General features: G+C 44.7%; 1 long non-coding RNA gene across 1 annotated transcript in view; it reads right to left on the bottom strand.

Annotated features, from left to right (window-relative positions):
* The window catches only part of LOC102463279 (ALK and LTK ligand 1), a 52152-nt gene extending 39392 nt beyond the window's left edge, over positions 1-12760 (bottom strand). Inside the window, exon 1 of the long non-coding RNA XR_012901462.1 lies at positions 12047-12760. This is a non-coding gene — a long non-coding RNA (ALK and LTK ligand 1). The remainder of the gene's footprint in view (positions 1-12046) is intronic.
* Between the last annotated feature and the right edge of the window lie 7688 nt (positions 12761-20448).

Raw genomic sequence — 20448 nt, 5'->3', positions numbered from 1 at the left:
TTTTGTCTCCCTTTACTTAAGTCTTACATTGAATTAGACTGTAGGTTCTTCAGGGCCTGGTTAATGAAACAGATTCTTGACTGTATTGAAATTCTGCATAGGTGCAATGAAGAAAACAGCTGGTACTGTGCCATTTACAGCTCTTTGAGCCTCACCCCCACACACAGCCCTCAAGCTTCAGCTGCAGGGCAACAGCTCTAACTTTCACCATTTGGGTCCTTATGTCTGAGAGGGATCAGGTTTAATACAGTACTGTTCTAGCACACTGCAACCCTGGGGAGCCAACACCCATGCCAGGCCCTGGGCAAGGTGTGGCGTGGCAGACTCCACGCTCTCAGAAGGGACAGGGACAGGACCAAGGGCAGAAGGGGTGGGGGGCCCCCAGAGCTGCCTGGAGCACACCACACCCTGTCCCTGCCTCCACAAGCAGCCCGAAGAGCCAACTGAGGCATGTTGCCTGGGGTTCCAGTGGCAGGGGCCCAGAGCTCTGGACATCGCTGTTGACACAGCAGTGTCACAGCAGTGTCAACTGAGGAATGTTGCCTGGGGTTCCAGTAGCAGTGTCAAAGGCGGCTGGAACCCCAGGGCCCCTTTGAAACACCAGGTCCCAGGGCAGTTGACCCATTTGCCCTCCCATCAGCAGGCCTGCAGCCACTCTCTTCATCCTCTTTTAGAGTGGGAGTGGGTAAGGTGCTGTTACAGGAGGTGGCTGATCTGCATCTGCCAGCTTTCCACAATTGGGGACTTCCCCTATGCAGAATGGATTCTTCACTGGGCCTCTTTGGCCATTAAGTCAATTTGTGGACTTAGCAGACCTGGGAAACCAGTCCAGTATTGATTTATATTGTTTAATGTACCTAACACAGGCCCTTAATCCTGATTGGGCCCACTCGATGTTGCTGGAATAACAAGTCCATGAGAAAGCACAGAATCGAGTGAATCCCATACTGGCAGCTATCCCAGTACACAGTGATCCACAAGAATTTTAATGTGAGCTGTGCATTACTAGGAACAAAACAAGATTTCAAGAAAACTGGGCCAGAGTTAACCAACCACTAAACTTACAGGGGAGTAGCTAATGAACTAATGGGTTGTGATACATTATCACCCCCATAATGCCTTCATGATCATTAAAAGGCACAAGACCAATATCTGTCAGCATATGCCCTTAAAATGGGACAAACCATCATTAATCAACAGAAGAAGAGCTGCTAGAATGGTATATATAGCCAGTAATAAAAGGGAAAGGGACACGAACTCAACAAAAACATTTCCTCGTGCAAAATGTGAGCAGCCATCTAGATTCTAGATTGGGAAGAAGTTTACAAAGACATCTATTGAGGTCTGGATACACAATTTCTAATAACTTAAATCCTTTACACAGCACTGAATAGCTCACCCTAGATCCAGCATGGGCAATAATTTTAGAAGGGGAGCAATGTCACGAATTTTTTAAGTGGCCCCAGGCTACCCTGGAAGGGATGGGGCTTCAGGCAGAAGCGGCAGGGCCAGGACACTTCCCATGTTCCCCTTCCCACAGACCTTGATTGGCCTGGGAGTGATTGAGCACATGAAGACTTTGTCGTTCCCCCCCCCCCGAGCACTTAGAGAGAACCACCAGCTGTTCTCAACAACTGGTGGCTCACTCTAGGCACCGTGTCAGGCTGGGAGGACACTTTGCATGATCCCCCTGCCCCCAGGCCAATCAGGGACTGGGGGCAGGGGAGCATGCCCTGCAAGGGGTGCATGGTGCCTAGAGTGAACAGCTGGAGGTGCCCCATCAAAAGAAGGAGACTTTGCGTACTCCCCCATCCCCAGGTCTTGATTGGTCTGGGGGTAGGGGAGCAGCAGGATGGTCACGGGCCCAATCAAAGGGCTTGGTGGGCTAGATCTGGCCCACAGAGGCTCTCTTGCCCACCCCTGGATTAAATGATAAAATTTAGGTCTGTAAATCTTTATCCTTAAGGTATATGTCTAGATGGCAGGCTTCTTTTGGAGGAAACATTTTCAGAAGAGATGAAACTTCTTCTGAAAAAACTTCTTCCAAAACAAAACATCCACACATAAAGGTGCATTGAAAAAGTGATCTTCTTTTTCAAAAAAGATAGTCTCCACACTGAATGGACTCTCTCTTGCATTTAAGCTGTGACTATGGGCAGAATGGCCACTAGGGCACCTGTGCTTTTTCCTCTGTCCTCTTCTTTCAAAAAAACTCCCTCTTCCCCGTCCACACACACGCCTTTTTCCAAAAGAGCTCTTTTGGAAATAGATTTCTTCCTAATAGAAAGAGGATTACCAATGGCAGAAAAAACCATCTGTTCTTTCGATTTACTTTTGGAAGAATGCGATTGCAGTGCGGACATAACTCAGGTTTTGTCACAAAAACAGCCATTTTTCCAAAAAACTCTGTAGCGAAGACATATCCTAAGTGACCTGACTCTACCTAGCAGTTTTCATTGAAATGAAAATCCTGTCAATTACTTAGATCTGTAGGTATGGATTTAGGAGCCTAATTGTACACCCTATTTTTAAAAAAATCTTGGCCTAAAACCGTGGTCCCTAAACTTTAAGTCACAACCCTCTTGCCTCTACTATAACCTGTCGGTGCCCGCTCCAGCTGTTGTGTTTGGGAACTATGGCCAGGAGCAGTGCCAGGAATGGAGGTTGTGACTGGAGCCAGGGCCAGGAGCTGAAGCTGAGGCAGAGCCAAAGTGGAGCTGGGGGCCAAGCAGAGCTGGGTGGCATTCCATCCTTGCTCCCCCCAGGAGTTGGCCTGGGCCCTGTTGCACCCCCCTGAACATTCCTCTGTGCCTCCTGGGAAGAGAAACACAGATTAGTGACCACTGGCCTTAAAGGACCCTGTATCCCAGTGTGGCTCAGGGAGGGGCTCCTCCCCTTCAAAGTCAGTGGGTGGCCACTCCACCCCACTACACCACCACAGTCTATAATAAAATAATTTCTACACAACTGCCCATGTTCCGGGCAAGTCAACAATACACCCCAAAGGCCATCCCTAGACCTGATCCTAATTCAGGGAGGTGTAACAGGCAAATACACAGTTAGTTCAATGCCCAGACCCTGGATCAGGGAAAGTAGCAGGAATATATCCTATCTGACTTCCATTTGTAAAAAGATATGCAAGTGTCACTAGAACTCAAATGATTTTTATCTGATGGAATTCACTACAGGCAGTCCCCGAGTTACGCGGATCCGACATATGTCGGATCCGCAGTTACGAACGGGGCCGTTCCTCTCCCTGGTCTCCAGCAGACCAGGGAGAGGAAGCAAAGCGGCGGAACACGTGCCCACGCGCTCCGAGGCTTGGCTCTGCTTTGCCCCCCCCCCCCGTCCCCCTGGTCTGCAGACCAGGGGGATGGGAGGGCAAAGCAGAGCCAAGCCGCGGAGCGCCCGGCCAGCTGACAGCCCAGACGCGTCTGGGCTGTCAGCTGATCGCGCGCTCCACGGCTTGGTTCTGCTTGGCTCCGCTTTGCTCCCCCCCCCACCCGTCCCCCTGGTCTGCAGACCAGAGGGAGGGGGGGGGAAGCAGAGCCAAGCCGCGGAGCGCGCGGTCAGCTGACAGCTGTCATCTGGCGCTTGGCTCTGCTTTGTCCCCCCCCCATCCCCCTGGTCTGCAGACCAGGAGGAGGGGGGGGGCAAAGCAGAGCCAAGCCATGGAGCACGCGGGCAGCGGGCAGCCCAGACGCGTCCCGCGTGTTCTGCCGCTTTGCTCCCCGTCCCGCTGCCCGCGTGTTCTGCCGCTTTGCTCCCCGTCCCCCTGGTCTGCAGACCAGGGGGACGGGGAACAAAGCAGAGCAAAGCCACGGAGCCCGAGGGCAGCAGGACAGCCACGGCGCGTCTGGGCTGTCCCGCTGTCCCCGTGCTCCATGGCTTTGCTCCGGACACCTGTGGTACAGCAGCTGGGGCGCTGCCAGTTGATCCTGTAGCGCCGCTCTGGGCGCTACTGGACCAACCGGGCAGCACCCCAGCTGTTCTGCCCCAGGCGTCCTGATTCAGCCACTGCTGGTCAGTTTCAGCAGCGGCTGAATCAGGACGCCTGGGGCAGAGCAGCTTGGGTGCTGCTGGGTTGGTCCAGTAGTGCTGAGGAGCGGTGGCGCTACTGGACCAACCTAGCAGCACCCCAGCTGCTCTGCCTCAGGCGTCCCCAAGTCAGCCGCTGCTGAAACTGACCAGTGGCTGACTACAGGAAGCCCCTGCCCCGGGCTTCCTGGAATCAGCCGCTGATCAGTTTCAGCAGCAGCTGACTTTGGGATGCCTGGGGTTCTTAAGTTGAATCTGTATGCAAGTCAGAACTGGCGTCCAGATTCAGCCGCTGTTGAAACTGATCAGTTTCAGCAGCGGCTGAATCTGGATGCCAGTTCCGACTTACATACAGATTCAACTTAAGAACAAACCTACAGTCCCTATCTTGTACGTAACCCGGGGACTGCCTGTATTTTAAAACTATCTATCTAGATCTACATAGATAGATACTTTTAACTCCTCACCTAGAAGCTGAGCTATTGGATTGTTGACCTTATCCCTTGGTGCATGATTGTGAGGGCTACTGGCATATTATAGCTTATAATAGCTGTATACATGTGAATCCATATCCATTTACAGCAATGTCAGATCATGCCTAGCTGGCACACAAGTAGTGATTTCAAAATGTAAGTGTGATACTGTGCACAATAGTCCTGAAAACAGAGCCATCAAGCAAGAAACTATAGCAGAAAGATTCTAATCCACAGAGGGATTAATAAATTAAACGACAATCACGACCCTTTAACATTTGCCCTGTGCTTGGGGCAAAGGGAATGCACATTCCTATTGTGTGTTGAGATTGTCTGATCTGAGTGTTTCTTAGCATGACTCATCTTTATCTTGGCTCTTAATTTAAACAATGACATAGGCTTTTGACACAGTTTCACATTTAATCCTATAGGGAAATTTGGCATTGATTAAATTACTTTAAGGTGGATGCACTTATTTGAAATACCATACTCAAAGAGTAGTTATCAATAGCTCTCTGTGAAACTGGTAGCGAAGTTCAGCCAGAGTCTGTCCTGATTACAGCATTATTCGATATTTTTATCAATGACTTGGGTAACAGAGTAGAGAATATGCTGATAACATTTGCAGATGATGCCAACCTGGGAAGAGTTGCAGGCACTTTGAAGGACTCCCTGGTCCGGCACTGACCGCGAATGTTCCTGGACCACAGAGCCCAGGAACAGGGTGGTCTGGCAGCGAGGCAGAAGTGCTGTAGGGGGCACCAGCAACCAGGAGCCCCAGTGTAAGGAAGGGGCGGGGGGAAAGGGCAGCACAGCTGGGAGTTCTGCCCTAGCAGCACACATGGAGCTCCAACCCCAGCAGCAGCCAGGGACCTCTGGCTCCAGCCACAGAGCTCTGGACGTGGTGCTCAGGCCTGGCAGCAACAGGGCCAGCTGCATCTAGAGAGCCCCAGGGGGCTGGAGCAGCACTAACCCAGTGGCAGCCCCCACCAGGTGAGAAGAGACCTTGCTTAGTCCAGCAAATCTCCTCATTCGGGACCAGTCAGGATCTGAGGGTGCCGGACCAGCGAGGTCCAACCTATACAAGGAAGGATAATGTCATTTTGGGATGTATTAATAGGAGTGTTGTGTGTAACACACACGAGGCAATTTTCCCGCTCCGCTTGGCTCTGGAGAGGCCTCAGCTAGAGTATTGTGTCTAATGCTGAGTATCGCGCTTTGGGAAAAATGGAGACAAATTGAACAGAATCCAGAGAACAGCAAGAAAAATTATAAAAGGGTTAGAAATTTTGACATGACAAAAAGTTAAAAAATACTAGGCAAGTTTGAAGGGGACCTGATAACAGTCACCTAATATATTTTGGATTGTTATAAAGCAGACAGTAATCAATTATTCTCCATGTTCACTAAAGGTAGGACAAGATATAATGAGCTTTGTCTGCATCCAGGGGGATTTAGATTAGATATTAGGAAAAGCCTTCTAACTATTATGGTAGTTAAACTCTAGGCTTACAAGGGAGGTTGTAGAATCCCCAACCATTGAAGATTTTAAGAACGGATTGGACAATCACCTATTGTGGATGGTATATATTTACTTGGTCCTACCTCAGCACAGGAGGCTGGACATTATGACTTCTCAAGATCTCTCCTAGCCCTACATTTCTATGATTCAATGTAGTAATATAGAAGTAACACTTATCTGGTAGGAAAGGGTAGTTCTAAACTGGTAGAAAAGGTTATGTCTGAAATGGCTCCTAAACTAAAGAGGAGACAAAGTTCATAATGGGAAGAGAGAAACAGGATGTCCAATAAAGGAATAAAACAAAATAAAATAAGACAGCCTGTTCATTAGGACAAATACTGAACACTGAGGCTACATCTAGACTGCATTGCTTTTCCAGGATACCAGAGGTATTCCGGAAAAGGAACGTCATGTCCAAGAAACACATCCACTTTTCCAAAAAAAATTTGAAAAAGCAGACGCTCTCTTTTGTCATCCCCGTAAACCTTGATCTATGGGGAATAAGAGATATGTTAAAAGAGCACTTTTTTCTGAAATTTGGTGCCATGTAGACATGCTAAATTTTGGAAAAGCCTCTTTTGAAAGTAAATCAGAAAAAGATACGCAATTTACATACCACAAATTGTGTTTCTTTTTCCAACTTAACATTGCAGTATAGACCTAGCCTGGCTCAGAAAAAATGACTGATGGGATCTTGTCTGCAAGAGCTCATATGGGAAATGTTTAATTTTTATTTCTGTGGGCCAATAGTGGCACAATCTAATAAAAATGTCATCCTTTCTCTCCATCTTGTAGTCCTGTAGCATTAATAGAAACCTATTTAGAGTTCAGTACTAAACATACTACCAAGCATAGATAGTGTATATCACTCTTATCCCCATTAAACTCAATCGGACTACTGAGGGTTGTAAGTGTTACGCTTCATATTGTGAGTTTGCCAGAACAAACCCTACACCACTGCCTGTACAGTTTCAAACAGAAATTAGCCTTAAGAATCAATATGTTATTCAGATTGTCATAAAACTGAGAGCAAATTAAGTCTGAATTATGGCTTCAGACAAAGCAAAGCTGTAGCTTAAAGGCTTTATCTTAATAGAACTGATACTGATTGAATTTGAAAGTGATTGACATGATGGTCTGAGTGTCAATAATTATGAAGATTTCAGTTCTACTCTCAAACATTGATAACTTTTCAAACCTTTTTTCTCTCAAAAAGTTCATTATTCTAGAGCAGAATGTTATTCTTTGGAGCAGAAGCATTCAGGAGCTGCTGCATTTGCAGCAATGGGGCAAAACGGGTCCCAGACAGGGCTACTCTTCCTGCCCCACCCCAGAAGAGCTTTTGGAACCAAAACTGTTCAGGGGAAATCTCCACAAACTCTGAGGGCACTAGAATCCAGATGGATCTATCCTCCTATGGCTGGCCTTGGGAGAAAACTGCATAGAGAAGCCAACCAGAGAGTCCAACTGGTAGGGGCAGAAGCAGACCCGAAAGGGACCTCTGGATATTCAAAAAACTTTGTACAATTTTAACTGGACTTTCTTTGCCTTGTGCTGATTGGCTATTTCCTCCAACCCTTCCTCTTCTTCATAATCTCTTCTTAGATTCATTCCACATCTTCCCTCTTGTCTTCTCCTCAGCCTGCTCTGTCCTCTCAGCCCCTTTCCTTTAACTTTTCTTTTCATGTAGCTGATCCCTTCCTAAGTAAACCCACTCAGCCAAAAAATAAGATAAAAACATGTGGAACCAACATAATGTTTTCTGCTGTCATATTGTTCATCCAAGCCATCTGCTTAAATTTTCTACCCTTTCCACTACCTGTGTCTGTCATATCTATTTTATTTGTAAGCTTTTCAGGGGGTTAATCTGTGTTTGTACAGTGCCTAATGCAATGGGGCTCCATTCTTGGTTGGCTCTTAGGCACTATCATAATAAACATGATATTATTAGATTCCCCTCAAGACAGAATAAAACACAAAGAACTGGTTGAGTTACAAAGCACATGGTATAACCCTGTGCTAAATATAATCTTTCTTCCAGAGTCCATACATAAAATACACATTAGTCATTACAAAGTAGTAATGAACTGGAAACTAACTAAAACTTGATAATCATACAAATACTATCTACACATTCTTCTGAACGATCTCCTGGTAAGATTTCAACAAGAAAACAATCAGAAGAGCTAAACATACTATTGTTTACTCCATAAAAATTAAATTGGCTACTAGATTTTTATATACACAATTATAATTTTGCTTACCTATCAATTTATTTACTTCAAAAGAGCAAAATTACTAATTTCCAATACAGATTCAATTACTAGAAGCAGTTCACAGGATTTGCTCACCAACCTTCTAATAAAAATGATTGACTCAAAAACTGTAGATTTGGAACTACAGTACTAGATTAACCAAATAAATCAAGTAAAAATATTTGACTTAACTTAATAAAGTAGAATTACTTATAAAGTGGCTCCATCTGTTACCCTAGCTGATCTTTAGGGGTGGGTCTGTCTGGTGGACAGTGTTATTCTGGAGAATGGAAAGTTTTGATTAACTGTTATTTCCTTCTCACTCAATATCCAGAAATCTTTACTGTCACTATAACGTTTTCCTATTTATTGTAATAAATAGATAAATAATAAATAATAATAACAATAAGAGAATAAGCACTGCCAAGACTCTCTCATGTGCATCATAACCTGACATATTTTAAATTTCCTGTAATTTTTATAATAATTAGCAAAGTTTCCAGTTGAGTTCTATTCTCCAATACATCTTTTAAACTCTCAAGTTATCTGTTGAATTTACAGAGGTGTAACTGAGAATGGAACCTGGCTTTGTGAACTAAAATCCTAAACAAGAGCAATTGATGTATTTAAAAACAATGGCCTCCACTGACAAAGGCAAAATTTGAATCACCTCACTATTGTTTCCTCTACAAAAGGAAAAAATAGTGAATACACGTGGTCTTGTAATTTTTAGGACTACTCTAGCATGTAGGGTACAACAAAGCTGTTTCTGTTTTACAGAATATATTTGGATAAAAGGCAATTAAGAAAATAACATGAATTTTATGAAATATGTTTACCCCCAACATTCAATTAGAAGATAGTGCGAGGATCACTTTATCTTTACAATACATACAGATGTGATTTTCTGATAAAAAAGCAGAACTGAAAACTCATATCCTTAAAATAATGATCAGTAGGAAGCCACAATTACATACAGGGAATAGAAAGAAAAATTCATAGTTCAAATGGAGGGACCCATAAGAACTTTTCAAAACAAAATACAACAAGGTCTCAGACTTATAGAAGTTCAAGTATGGATGTTGCAGTAGCAATGTAACTCCACTAGAGATAATGCACGATTCAAAAGGAACAACTAGAATTTGTATAGTCACATTCTGGAATACATTTTAGCAGAAGATTGTCTGCTGGTTGCTAGAAATTACCGTGTCTGAATATCCCTGTTGGAATTAGATGCTCACTTTCATTAAAAAAGCTGATGGTAGTAACTTGGAAGGATCTGAGTGATGGAAGATCCTGTGACTTGGGTTCTGAGTGGAAAGTGATGATGAAGTTGACATCTTTACAGCAGGTGAAAAGAATGGTTTTCGTGAACAATATGAGATGATTAGTATAATCATAGATCTCTTTCTCCAAATGTATTGAATAGTTCCTAGGACAAAATGGGAAAGGAAGGGCACACACAACAGGTGTTTCTCCTACTCTAAGTACTGTGTCTGTGTCCCAATCTGAGGATTTCTAAGACTAAGTTGGGAAGTGACATTGTTCTGCTATTCTATCATCCAGTTACGAAAATAAATTACTTATGGTGGAACTTGATCAAACATCCTGCGTCCTGCCTTGAAAAAGGAACTAAGGAAAAGCTAGACACAGTTAAAGTTTCTCACATGTATTCCAAGCCAGGACAGTGATAGATCATGCATCATGGGCTCTCTCTTTTCAGCAAACTGGTCGTTTAAACCGTAGCAGAAAATATTAGCAGGTTCATGAAGGATACTGTCCTTCCAGGCACCGCATTCACTCATTGAATTTTTCTGACTTTTTGAAAGGTGGACATCAAGGACTGGGTGTGTAGAAGAGGCATAAGAACAATATTGAAGGTCCAAACTGTATATCTTTTCCCCGTTGTTCAGCATTATTAAGAAGAAATGGCAGTGATGGAAAATGCCCACAGGTTATAGACAGGATATATTGTGCTTTGATCTCCTTTTTGTAATTCCTATAATGCTACCTTTCATGCAAAAATGCTACTTATTATAGAATATACATAGCTTAACAGTACATAGACAAAAGACATCTGTTAAAATCTTGTAATAACTAATCACTAACTAATCAATGGTACTACTTTCTTTTCGTGTGCTTGTATATTTATACCCGCTTCTGAAATTTCCACTACATGCATCTGATGAAGTGGGTCTTTGCCCACGAAAGCTTATGCTCCAATAAATCTGTTAGTCTATAAAGTGCCACAGGACTTCATTGTTTAATAAGACCTTAATACCTGCTTTATCACAATTTACTTTTGTGCTCAAACCCATTATTCATTTCTCTGCCACAACTCATTGCTTAATGGTACCAAGGTTTCTAACCTGCTCTGAGTTTTTTCCACACAAAATGCAAACAAGCTGCATTTCCTCCCTGCAGACTCCTGAAAGTGGCTAACATTTAATGAATTATACAATCACAGAATATTATAATTATAGACTCATGGAAGGGACTTTGAGAGGTCAATGTATGGACCAATGGTGATGTCAGTTTTAATAAAACTGAAGACATCTTGAATTAATAAATCCAGAGTTAACTGTAACATGAGTTATTTTCTCTGTACTTAATTCTTGGAAGAACAGAACTGCCAGCTCTGAATCTGAGGAGGAATTCGTTTTGCTGATAATTGTTTCTGTGCAGACGCAAAGCCAGTCAATGTAGATGTGAAACGTGAAGGGCTTGATTTAAAACACAGACTCAATCGTTTGTTTTTCCAAAAATATGAAGCTCAACTTTTGCAGCCAGAGTGGAAATCACATGTCACCAATCAACTCGATTCCCCTTCACGCACCTCCAGAGGAGGACCGCCTGATTTGTACGTTTGGTGGACACTTTATCCTTCCCTCTTTCCCCGCCGCCCGCCCAAGCTGAAGCAGGATAATAAAGCGCTAGAAGATTGGTTTGCTGGTTGTTTACAATGTACAGGTCAGCGGGGAGTGCCCTTCGGGGTGCAGCGCGCAGAGAAGCCCTTCGTAAAGCTTCTCTATGCGCTGAGCCTTCACCGGGAGGGACACACACAAACCAGCCCCCGGGGCTGAGCAGCCAGCCCAGGACGGCGAAGCAATAAAGAAAAGCAGCTGCCCCGGAGCAGCCCCCCGGAGCCTCTTCTATAAGCTGCTCCAGTGCCTGCGGTTCTCAGCCACCGGCAGCCGCGGCTCTTCTCGCCCCAGCCGCTGCCTGGTCCCCTCATCCGCCCTGCGGCTGTGACAGGGAGAGGGGCAGCAGGTCGCCGGCGAAAGCCAGGCGCTTAGCCTCGGGAGACCTGCGGGCGCGTTCAGGAGCAGGCGAGGACCTGAAAGTGAATGGGGGGGGGGGGGGGGGCTCTGAGGTGGAAACTCTCAGGCTGAGGTGAAGAAAGTGAAGCAGGGCAGCAGCCGCCAATCCAGGGGCGGCGGCGGGTCGCGCGCCTCGCTGGGGGCTGGCCGGGGGGGAGCGGAGAAGGAGCTTGCTGCGGCACCGGCCGGCGGGGAGAGCGGCACGGGTCCGAGCAGCCAGGGGGAGAGGTAGCTCGGCGCCCGCGGGCTTTGCAGCCAGCTCCCTCACTGGGGGGGGGGGGGGGGGGAGGAGCCCAGCTCCCCAGGGCGCGCAGCGCAGCGCGAGTGGCCGCCCGCGCCCCGCGGCGTAGGAGCTCGAGTCCCCTGCTCCTGGGGGACGGGGGAAAGGCTGAGCGGCGAGTGACCCGGCGCGGAGGAGGGAAGGGAAGCGGCTCTTACCTAAGTGCCTGGAGCTGGTGAAGCCCCGGGGCCCCTGCCCCGCTGCCCGCTCCCTGGACGCGGAGGAGGAGGAGCCGCCCAGGCGGGGGTCGTGGTCCCCAGATGCGGAGTAGAGGGCGCTGCCGCTGTAGCGCCGGGAGATCACTCGGTCCCCGCGGGGCGGCGGGGGGTGGGGCTGGTGGCTCGGGCTGTCCCCGAGAGTTTGCAAGAGGAGCTCGAGCAGCGTCCGCCTGGCCCCTCCCGGCGCCTCCAGGTCCATACCGCCGCCGCCCTCGACCCCCGGCGTGGCAGCGGCTGAGGCGAGCAGCAGGAAGACGATGGCAGGCAGAGCGTGGCATTTCTTGGCCCCTCGCATCTCTCCGGCGCCTGGGAGGAGAGAGAGCAGAGCACGGTTAGCTCCTGGCCATGCCCGCGCCCAGCCCTCTCCTCATGCTGCGGCCGGCTCCTGCCCCATCAGGTGGGGGGCGCGAGCGAAGCCAATGGGGGCTGCTTGAGCCGGCGGCTGGAGCGCAGCGGAGGCGCCTGTTGCAGGGCGCGCAGCGGAGCTGGGAGGGCGCGGGGCTCCGCACAGCCTTCTCCTCTCCGGCGCCTACATCCGAGTGCTCGCTGCCGGCCGGGGCTGGGGACCTGGCCAGTGCCAACCCCGCCGCGCTGGGGTGGGGAGCGGCGGGGGAGAAGGAGGGCTTTGCAGAGTGCCTGGCCCCGCCACACTTCCCCGCCCACCGCGGCGAGCGTTGCAGTTTCATCTCAGACCCCAGATCCCTTTAGGACACATTTATAGACACGGATTAGGACAAGGGTATTAACCGAGCAGCACATATTACAATCCAGGGCTTTATTGGGGGATTTGCCTGGCTTTCTTCTCCCAGTGTGATCACTCCTGCGGCTTTAGCCATCCGGCGGAATCACAGCTAGTTTCAACTTTCAGCTGAACACAAATAACCGAGACTTTTTTAAAAAATGGGGAAGGAGGGAGAAGACATCTTCCCAGGACTTTTAAACGCTCGAACGATAAATCCCCGCACCGCTCTGGCATCGCACTGGATTCTCATACCCAGGTAGCTGGCTGATATGCATTAGATTTGCCTGTGTCTCCATGTACCACCACCACCACCACCACCCCACCCCACCCCACCCCACACACACACATTCTCTCCACTTCGAATGGCATTTCCCCCAGTCCTTGTTAAGAGCTTGCCTTTCATCTCTGTGATTTTACTGGGCACATTCATTGATCAAACCCCTATCAGTAGGGGTGAGGGAGCGATTTCGCTCAGTAACTGGTAAGAGAAGTTGGAAGCTTTATAAAGCCCAAGTTCGGATACAAATACAATTTTTTTAAGTCCAACCCTTTCATATGCTTTACTATACCAGCGTGAGAACTCAAAACCCACCGCCCTACACCCACGCAAGCACATGGCACTAGTGTAGATAGTACAGCCAACATATATATTAGGAAAAGGGAGTCCGGGGTATTTCATTATTGTGTTGGATCGGAGACAAAAATGAAAGGCGGTTTAAGAGGCAAACTCCTAGCAGAGAACTAATACATCTAAGTAAGCTATTCTAAATATAGCAAACAATTAGGATTAGGAGAGAAGGGGAATAATTCGGTAATTTACACACCGATTTATTTGGGTAGAGCTTGCGAACTCCCCTTTGTCCAGAGTGAAAAAGATCTCGTAACAAGCGAGCTTCACGCAGAATGGTTCGAGGTTTCCAGCCCTTCCCCGGCAGCTATTGCATATGACTAGCTCTGGGAATGAATTCAGAATGGTTTTAGCCTTTCATTCATTGATGCGGCTCCCGGCTCCTGATTACTCTAATAAGTGGGGACAATAATGATTAAAGAAATCGCTAAGCCTCAGCCCCTACATTTCAAGTCTTGCCTACAGAGACTTGCGACAGCCTGGCAAAATGTCTCTCTCCCTCTCTCTCTAAACAGAGGACAACAGGGAGCGCTTACCTTCAAGTAGAGTCAATTTTTGCTCAACTCGTGTTTCTCTAAGTTGCTAAGAGACTTTTCTTCCTCCCAGAAAATACTTCTCTTCTCTGTCAAAGGAGTGACTGAGGAGCGATCCACTCCAAACCCAAAACAGCAGGATGCGCTGTTAGCAGCCATGCACCTATCTTATATAGTTGACTATCAGCATGTTCATTTGAGTACTATCGACTTTAGGTGGGTGGCAATCAATGAAGACATCTTTGGTAATCATTCTTCGGCTCAGCGAAGGTGTTTCTGACAAACTTCTTCCTCTCCTCCCCCGGTGGCTAGCAATTGAAAACCATCAATCGAGATGGCTCGGCTCTATTTGTGAAATTAGATTTCCCTCTAGACTCGGAAATGCATGCTAATAAACCTACAGTCGAAGAGAGGAGAATACTGTTAGTGGGATTCCCTTATACAGCTAGTAACACATTGGATGAAAGTAAAACTAATTTCTCTCACATTGTTGAATGAAGAGGATAAAATAAGACATCAGAAAAGAACAGTATGTACAAATTACACACACCCCAGTTTGTCTTGGTTTAAAGTAGTTATGTCTTTCAAGGGCAGGGAGGGAGAGAGTTTTAAATGAACTGGTAAAGTGCATTCAAAGTTAATATTTTTATTTAAAAATAGTGTCATAACATGTGACCAAGAAATAAAACAACAAAATAGTTACCAGTCCTTTAGTAAAATCAATAATTCCAAAAAGTATGTAAATTTACCTTTGCAATTCAAAAAGATGGAAAGGAAGCTTTGAAATCATTAGAAATTGGACCACTGCACTGGGAAAACAGTCACATATTTGTAAGCACAGAAGGTACTGCAGTAAACTGAAAAGCAGCACATTTAAAAATAAAACTAGGAATACTTCTTCAAATAGCACAGAATTGGCCCATTGAGTCCTTTGCCAGAAGTCACCTTTGATGCCAAACCTTAACATAACTTTTAAAAATATTTAACTTCTATATGGAATAATCAAAGTTGTAAGAGTAAGGGGTTTTTAAAAGCAAGATATAAATCTTCATGCTTTATAAAAATAAACTTTAACGGGGGTGCTAGCAAGAAACTCCTTTGGTGATATTGGCCCATAATCAGGATGATTTGTTCCATCTTTAGGAGTATTTGGGACCGGCCCTTGTCAGACAGAATGCTTCACTACATGGAGTAACCTGCTATGGCAATCATTATGACTATAAAAAAATTCTTCCCAATCTCAGGTCTCAAAACCATAGTAAGAAGCAGACATTTTGCAAGCTTCTCTAACCAGTTTTTCAAATTTTGAGCTGTAGCATGTTGGGCAGGGGTGGGGAACCTGTGGCACCCAGCTTGCTTGGATCCGGCCCCCAAGACTCGGGGCTCATCTGCAGCATTTGGGAGCCTGCCCTGCCCCTCCCACTACCCTACTGTGGGGATGGAGCACACAAAATCTACTTGCCTGGGGGTCAATGGCCCTGACCCAAAAAAGGTCCCTGCCTGGATCTTGATCTGGACTTCTCAGGATCCCTTGAGCAAAACTACTACTCATGCCATCCAAATTCTGTGGTGGTTTTAAGAAGTGGGTGTCTGCTAGGAGTCAGTATAAAACAAGCAAATTCAGTGGTAGTAACTTCTACCTTGACATGTATAATCAGTAATGTATAGTTTTATACACTGCAAAGCTCTGTATCACACTTTCATTATATTTAATTGCCATTGGATCTTGTGGACCATCCAACTTCTTCCTTTCTCCTTTATTCCTGCAGTCAGTTCTTTCTTTCTTTCCAGTGATCTGCACGTCTTTTGGATTAACAATATACTTGTATCCCCATCTAAAAACCACAAAGACTTTCAATTAAATAAATAAATATGAAAAGAACAACTTAGTGTGCCAGAGGTAAAAGCCCAGTGCGCTGCTCCATCTTTTACATACACTCCAACTTTTTAATTTATTGCTCCTCTGTTTTCAAGAGGGTAAAGAAGAAACCAAGGAAGTAAGAGATTAGTCATATCATACAGCAGGGCTGATCTATCTTCAGTTAGGTACGTCTAGACTACATGCCTCTGTCACCAGAGGCATGTGGATTAGGCTACCCGACATAGTAAAATGAAGCGGCGATTTAAATAATCGCCGCTTCATTTAAATTTACATGGCTGCCGCGCTGAGCCGACAAACAGCTGATCAGCTGTTTGTCAGCTCAGCGCAATAGTCTGGACGCGCGGGTGTCGACATCAAAGGTATTTGTCGACCACCCAGATAAGATTCTCGTTGACTGCTGTGGTAGTTGGATCAAGCTCTAAAATAATGACAAGAACTATTTAGGGCAACATGCGTCCCAACTCTCTACTTAGCTTTTCCTATTTTCCTAAGTAGCTTTTCCTATTTTGTTTTAGAAAAATACCCAAGAGCCTGAGAGACTATATTTTTTACTTCAAGACTTATTTTCTATTATTGTGCAAAGCCTTACATCTGCCTATGTAGTCTGGATATATGAATTCCTCAGAAAGTATTTCAAGGTTTGAGATACAGGCAGCAAGGGGAGAAGACTGGTTTACTTATTCCAGGCAATTTACATAGGTTAAAAATCTATTCTCAGGCTGGGACTACAGCAGGTCTGTCTACCAGTAGCCATGAAAAGCTCCCCATACCACTTTTCTTTGACAGAATACCAGTGTGATTTTTTTATAGCAAAAGTATTTGGAAGACAGCGAAGAGAATAATTGTTAAGCCTATGATTTGATACAGCCCCCTATTTAGGACACTTGTAAAGAAAAAAGACTAAACTAGCCATAATTTGTTGAGATAACTCAGAGATTTGCTTATTGTGTTGATTGGTGACACTTTCTTTTTCTTCTCTGATATCCCTCAGTTACATTTAACATTCAGTATTTAACTGATCTGAAATTAAAATCATGGTGAAAAACCATTTGGACTCAGTGAGACAGTCTTTTTCATTATCACCTTACCCTCAAGTCAACACAACTCAACTGCAAGTGGGTGATGTGCTTACAAGTGTTGCTTTAGTAATGATGTTTTACCATAGGTTCTAGGTACTAAAATACACAAGCTACCTGTTTACTCCAAAATCACCCATATAACTGAAAGCAAATAAAGATTCACTGTCTTCCAAATACTTTTGCTATAAAAAATCAAGTATGGTTCAGGTGGGTGCTGCAGAAGCACCCTGAATAAGAGCCATCATCAGGAAAGGGACTGAGAATGCTGTCCCTTTCCAGACATTCAAGGATCCTACCCTCCAAATGACTGTTCATTGACTTGAGGGAGGGTTGAAGGGACTTTTCCAGGCCAACCAAACAGCTGATCAGCCAGTGGCCGGTGCATGTTTAGCCCCTACAGTTTTTTCCCTGTGGGTGCTCCAGCCCCGGAATTGCATGAAGTCGATTCCTGTGCTCATGACTGCCTCTGCATTTCCCTTCTTCATTAAAATACAGTTCCTAAGCACATCTGAGCAATCCTGGCTGGCAAGAAATCTCTAAAAATTGACTGCTTTGCATGTCAGGCCCCATCCTACTCTAGGGTACGTCTACACAGCAGTGTTATTTTGAGATAACTAGTGTTATTTTGAAACGTGAGCATCTGCACAGCCATTCTGTTATTTTGAAATAATTTCAAAATAACAGATGGCTTATTCTGAAATCTGTATTCCTCATTCTATGAGGAATAACATCTATTCCAAAATAGCTATTTTGAAATAAGGCATGTGTAGATGCTCCACTGCTGCTATTTCAAAATAGTCCGTCACCATGGGCCATTCTAATTTATTCCTTCCCAGTGCCTCTGGGGCTCTAAATCGAGATAGCACGTCTACATTAGGGAAGCCTGCCTGGGACTAATTTAGAAGCTTCCCTGCAGTATAAATGTGCTATCGGAATAGCTTATTTCAAAATAAGCGTTCTGTGTAGACGTACCCTTACTAAAGTCAATGATAAAATTCCCACTGACTAGATGGAAGCAGGACTAGGTCCTTCACTGCAGTCACAGGCTACCTTTAAAATACCAATTCCCTTTCTATACCAGGCATCATGTCCAAATATCCTCCTCAACGGTGCTCTTTTCCTCATAGACAGGGACATTTTCTCATACTGCTGAACATAGTGTACAGAAATATGCACTATTTGGAAGATACACAGTGCACCCATCCTAACACCGAGGAAACAGTAATATCACATCAACTTTAAACCCAGGTAGGAGCTCCGGCACTCTAGGTGATCTCTAAAAGATAGAAAGGGTCGTCACAGATCAGGAAATAATGTGCACATACATTGTGACCCTGCTTTTGTTACTCTTTGAGTTTGACTAACATGCATTCTTCAATTTCAGTGGTTGATTATTGACTATTGATAGTTGTACAGGCCAGCTGCTTTACTCAGAGCTTTAAGAAACAGGGAGTAAAATTGTGACTTCCCTCCTCACCTACTGCAACTCAAAAGAGGTAGATGCCATCAGCCACCAAGTATGCCTCAGAAGTGCAGTAAAAGCCAGTGAAAAATCCATTACTAAAACTCATGGGTCTGGGATAAGTAGATTTTCTCATCCCAGACAAAGGAATGTACCTGTTTCAAGAGGGGAAACAAACAAGAGTAGAGCAAGCTTTTGAGAGGGTTAAGCAAAGAACATTCATTAAGAGCCACAGATTGCCTGCACCATATGGCCTTTTATTAAATCTAACTTGATCAGGTTTAACTAATTTGAGCCTAAGCCTTTCTAAACAGTTGGAGTGTAATTTAACTTTAAAAAAAATCAACCGAGATAGGATTATCATAGTGTCCTATTCAGTCTTCCTGTAATGCACAAAAGTAAAAATTACATCATATAGAATATGGATATATAGATACATTTAGCTGGGCATGGCATTCCCAGTTTGAAGAACATACCTGTGCTAGTTCTGATGAAACCAGCATGCTAAAAATAAATTGTGGCTGCCAGCATGAAAAACAGGAGAGATTAGCTGCCTAGAATACAGTCCTGCCTGGAACCCTATGTAAGTGCTAGGGGAAATTAGCTCCTCCCACCACAGCACACTACAATTAGAATGTAGCCACAATCTCAATCTGTGGAATTTATAGTTCAAGTGTAGACATTTCCTAAGTGTCAAACAGTCAACATTAATCCTTTTTTTTAAAACATAAAATAAAATTTTGATTATTCAATGTCTTAGAATGTTGAAGGATTGTAATCAATTAATGGATTAAATTATGTCTATAAAGGGAAAGAGAAAGAAGAGTACAGAAGTCACTGGTGCCACCAACACAATACTTCCATCACTATTTTTCAATTATTTCCTCAAAATGTACTTAAAGGGACCCTTAAACTCCATGGTTGAGTCTACACAGAACAGTTATTCTGAAATAAATGATGTTATTTTGAAATAACAATGCGAGCATCTACACAGCAATTCCATTATTTTGAAATAAGCTGTCCGTTATTTCAAAATTATTTCAAAATCTGTAAACCTCATTCCACAAGGAATAACGCTTGTTCCAAAATAGCTATTTCAGAATAGCAGTAGTGTGGACGCTCCTCCCCAGGTCCATTCAAAGTAATTACTCCCCAGTGTCTCTTGGGGCTCTAATTCGAGGTATCACGTCCACATTAGGGAAGCCTGCCTTGAACTAACTTTGAGGATTTCCTGTAGTGTAGACATGCTATTTTGAAGTAAGCTATTTTGGAAAAAAATTCTGAAATAGGTTATTTTGAAGTAAGTGTGCTGAGCAGATGTACCCCATCTGAGCAGTTTGGGAACTGTGGAACTGACTGAGGAAACCCAGCAGCAAATTGAACAGTTCAATTTCTGTTCTGGCAAAACAGATTTTTCCCCTCCTTGGAATTTCAAGTCTTTGACTTGTTGATTCAAGACAAAGTATTTTGCAACAACTCAAAAAATAAAAAGTCACGGAAGGAAAATTCTTTTTCCAGTCAGCTCTAACAATCAGATATCATCTCCTGCTCTGAAAGCTTTCAATATAAGCAGGAAACACTGCCAAAAGTGGGAAGGTAAACAGAGGCACACAGAGATTATATGATTTCCCTAAGGCTATTCAGAAAAGTAAGGTTTCCTGAGCCCCACTCCAGCGTCCTATCCCCCTGGTCAGGCAACCTCCCTTCTGTTAAGCAAACAAGCAAATTATAAATCTGTGAAACCTGCTGTCTCTCTAATTACTGTCCCATTAGCTCCATTATTCAGACTCCTTACTTTGATAGACTCTTATTTTACTCTTATATTTCCTCTCTTCAGTAGAGTTGTTTGGGTATTTGTTGAGATTTGGGGGGAGGGGTAAATCAGGAAAATGCCAGTTTTGTAAAACCAGAACTTTTGGTGGAAATGTATATTTTTTACACAACTTTTACTGGGAAGGCTTCTTAGGTCCTGTATTGAATTTCTGGTCAAAACAAGAGAGAAAATTTAACATTTCC

This window comes from Pelodiscus sinensis, chromosome 2 (assembly GCF_049634645.1).
Source record: "Pelodiscus sinensis isolate JC-2024 chromosome 2, ASM4963464v1, whole genome shotgun sequence".
Classification (NCBI taxonomy): Eukaryota; Metazoa; Chordata; order Testudines; family Trionychidae; genus Pelodiscus; species Pelodiscus sinensis.
This window is presented reverse-complemented; position numbering and strand designations above follow the sequence as displayed.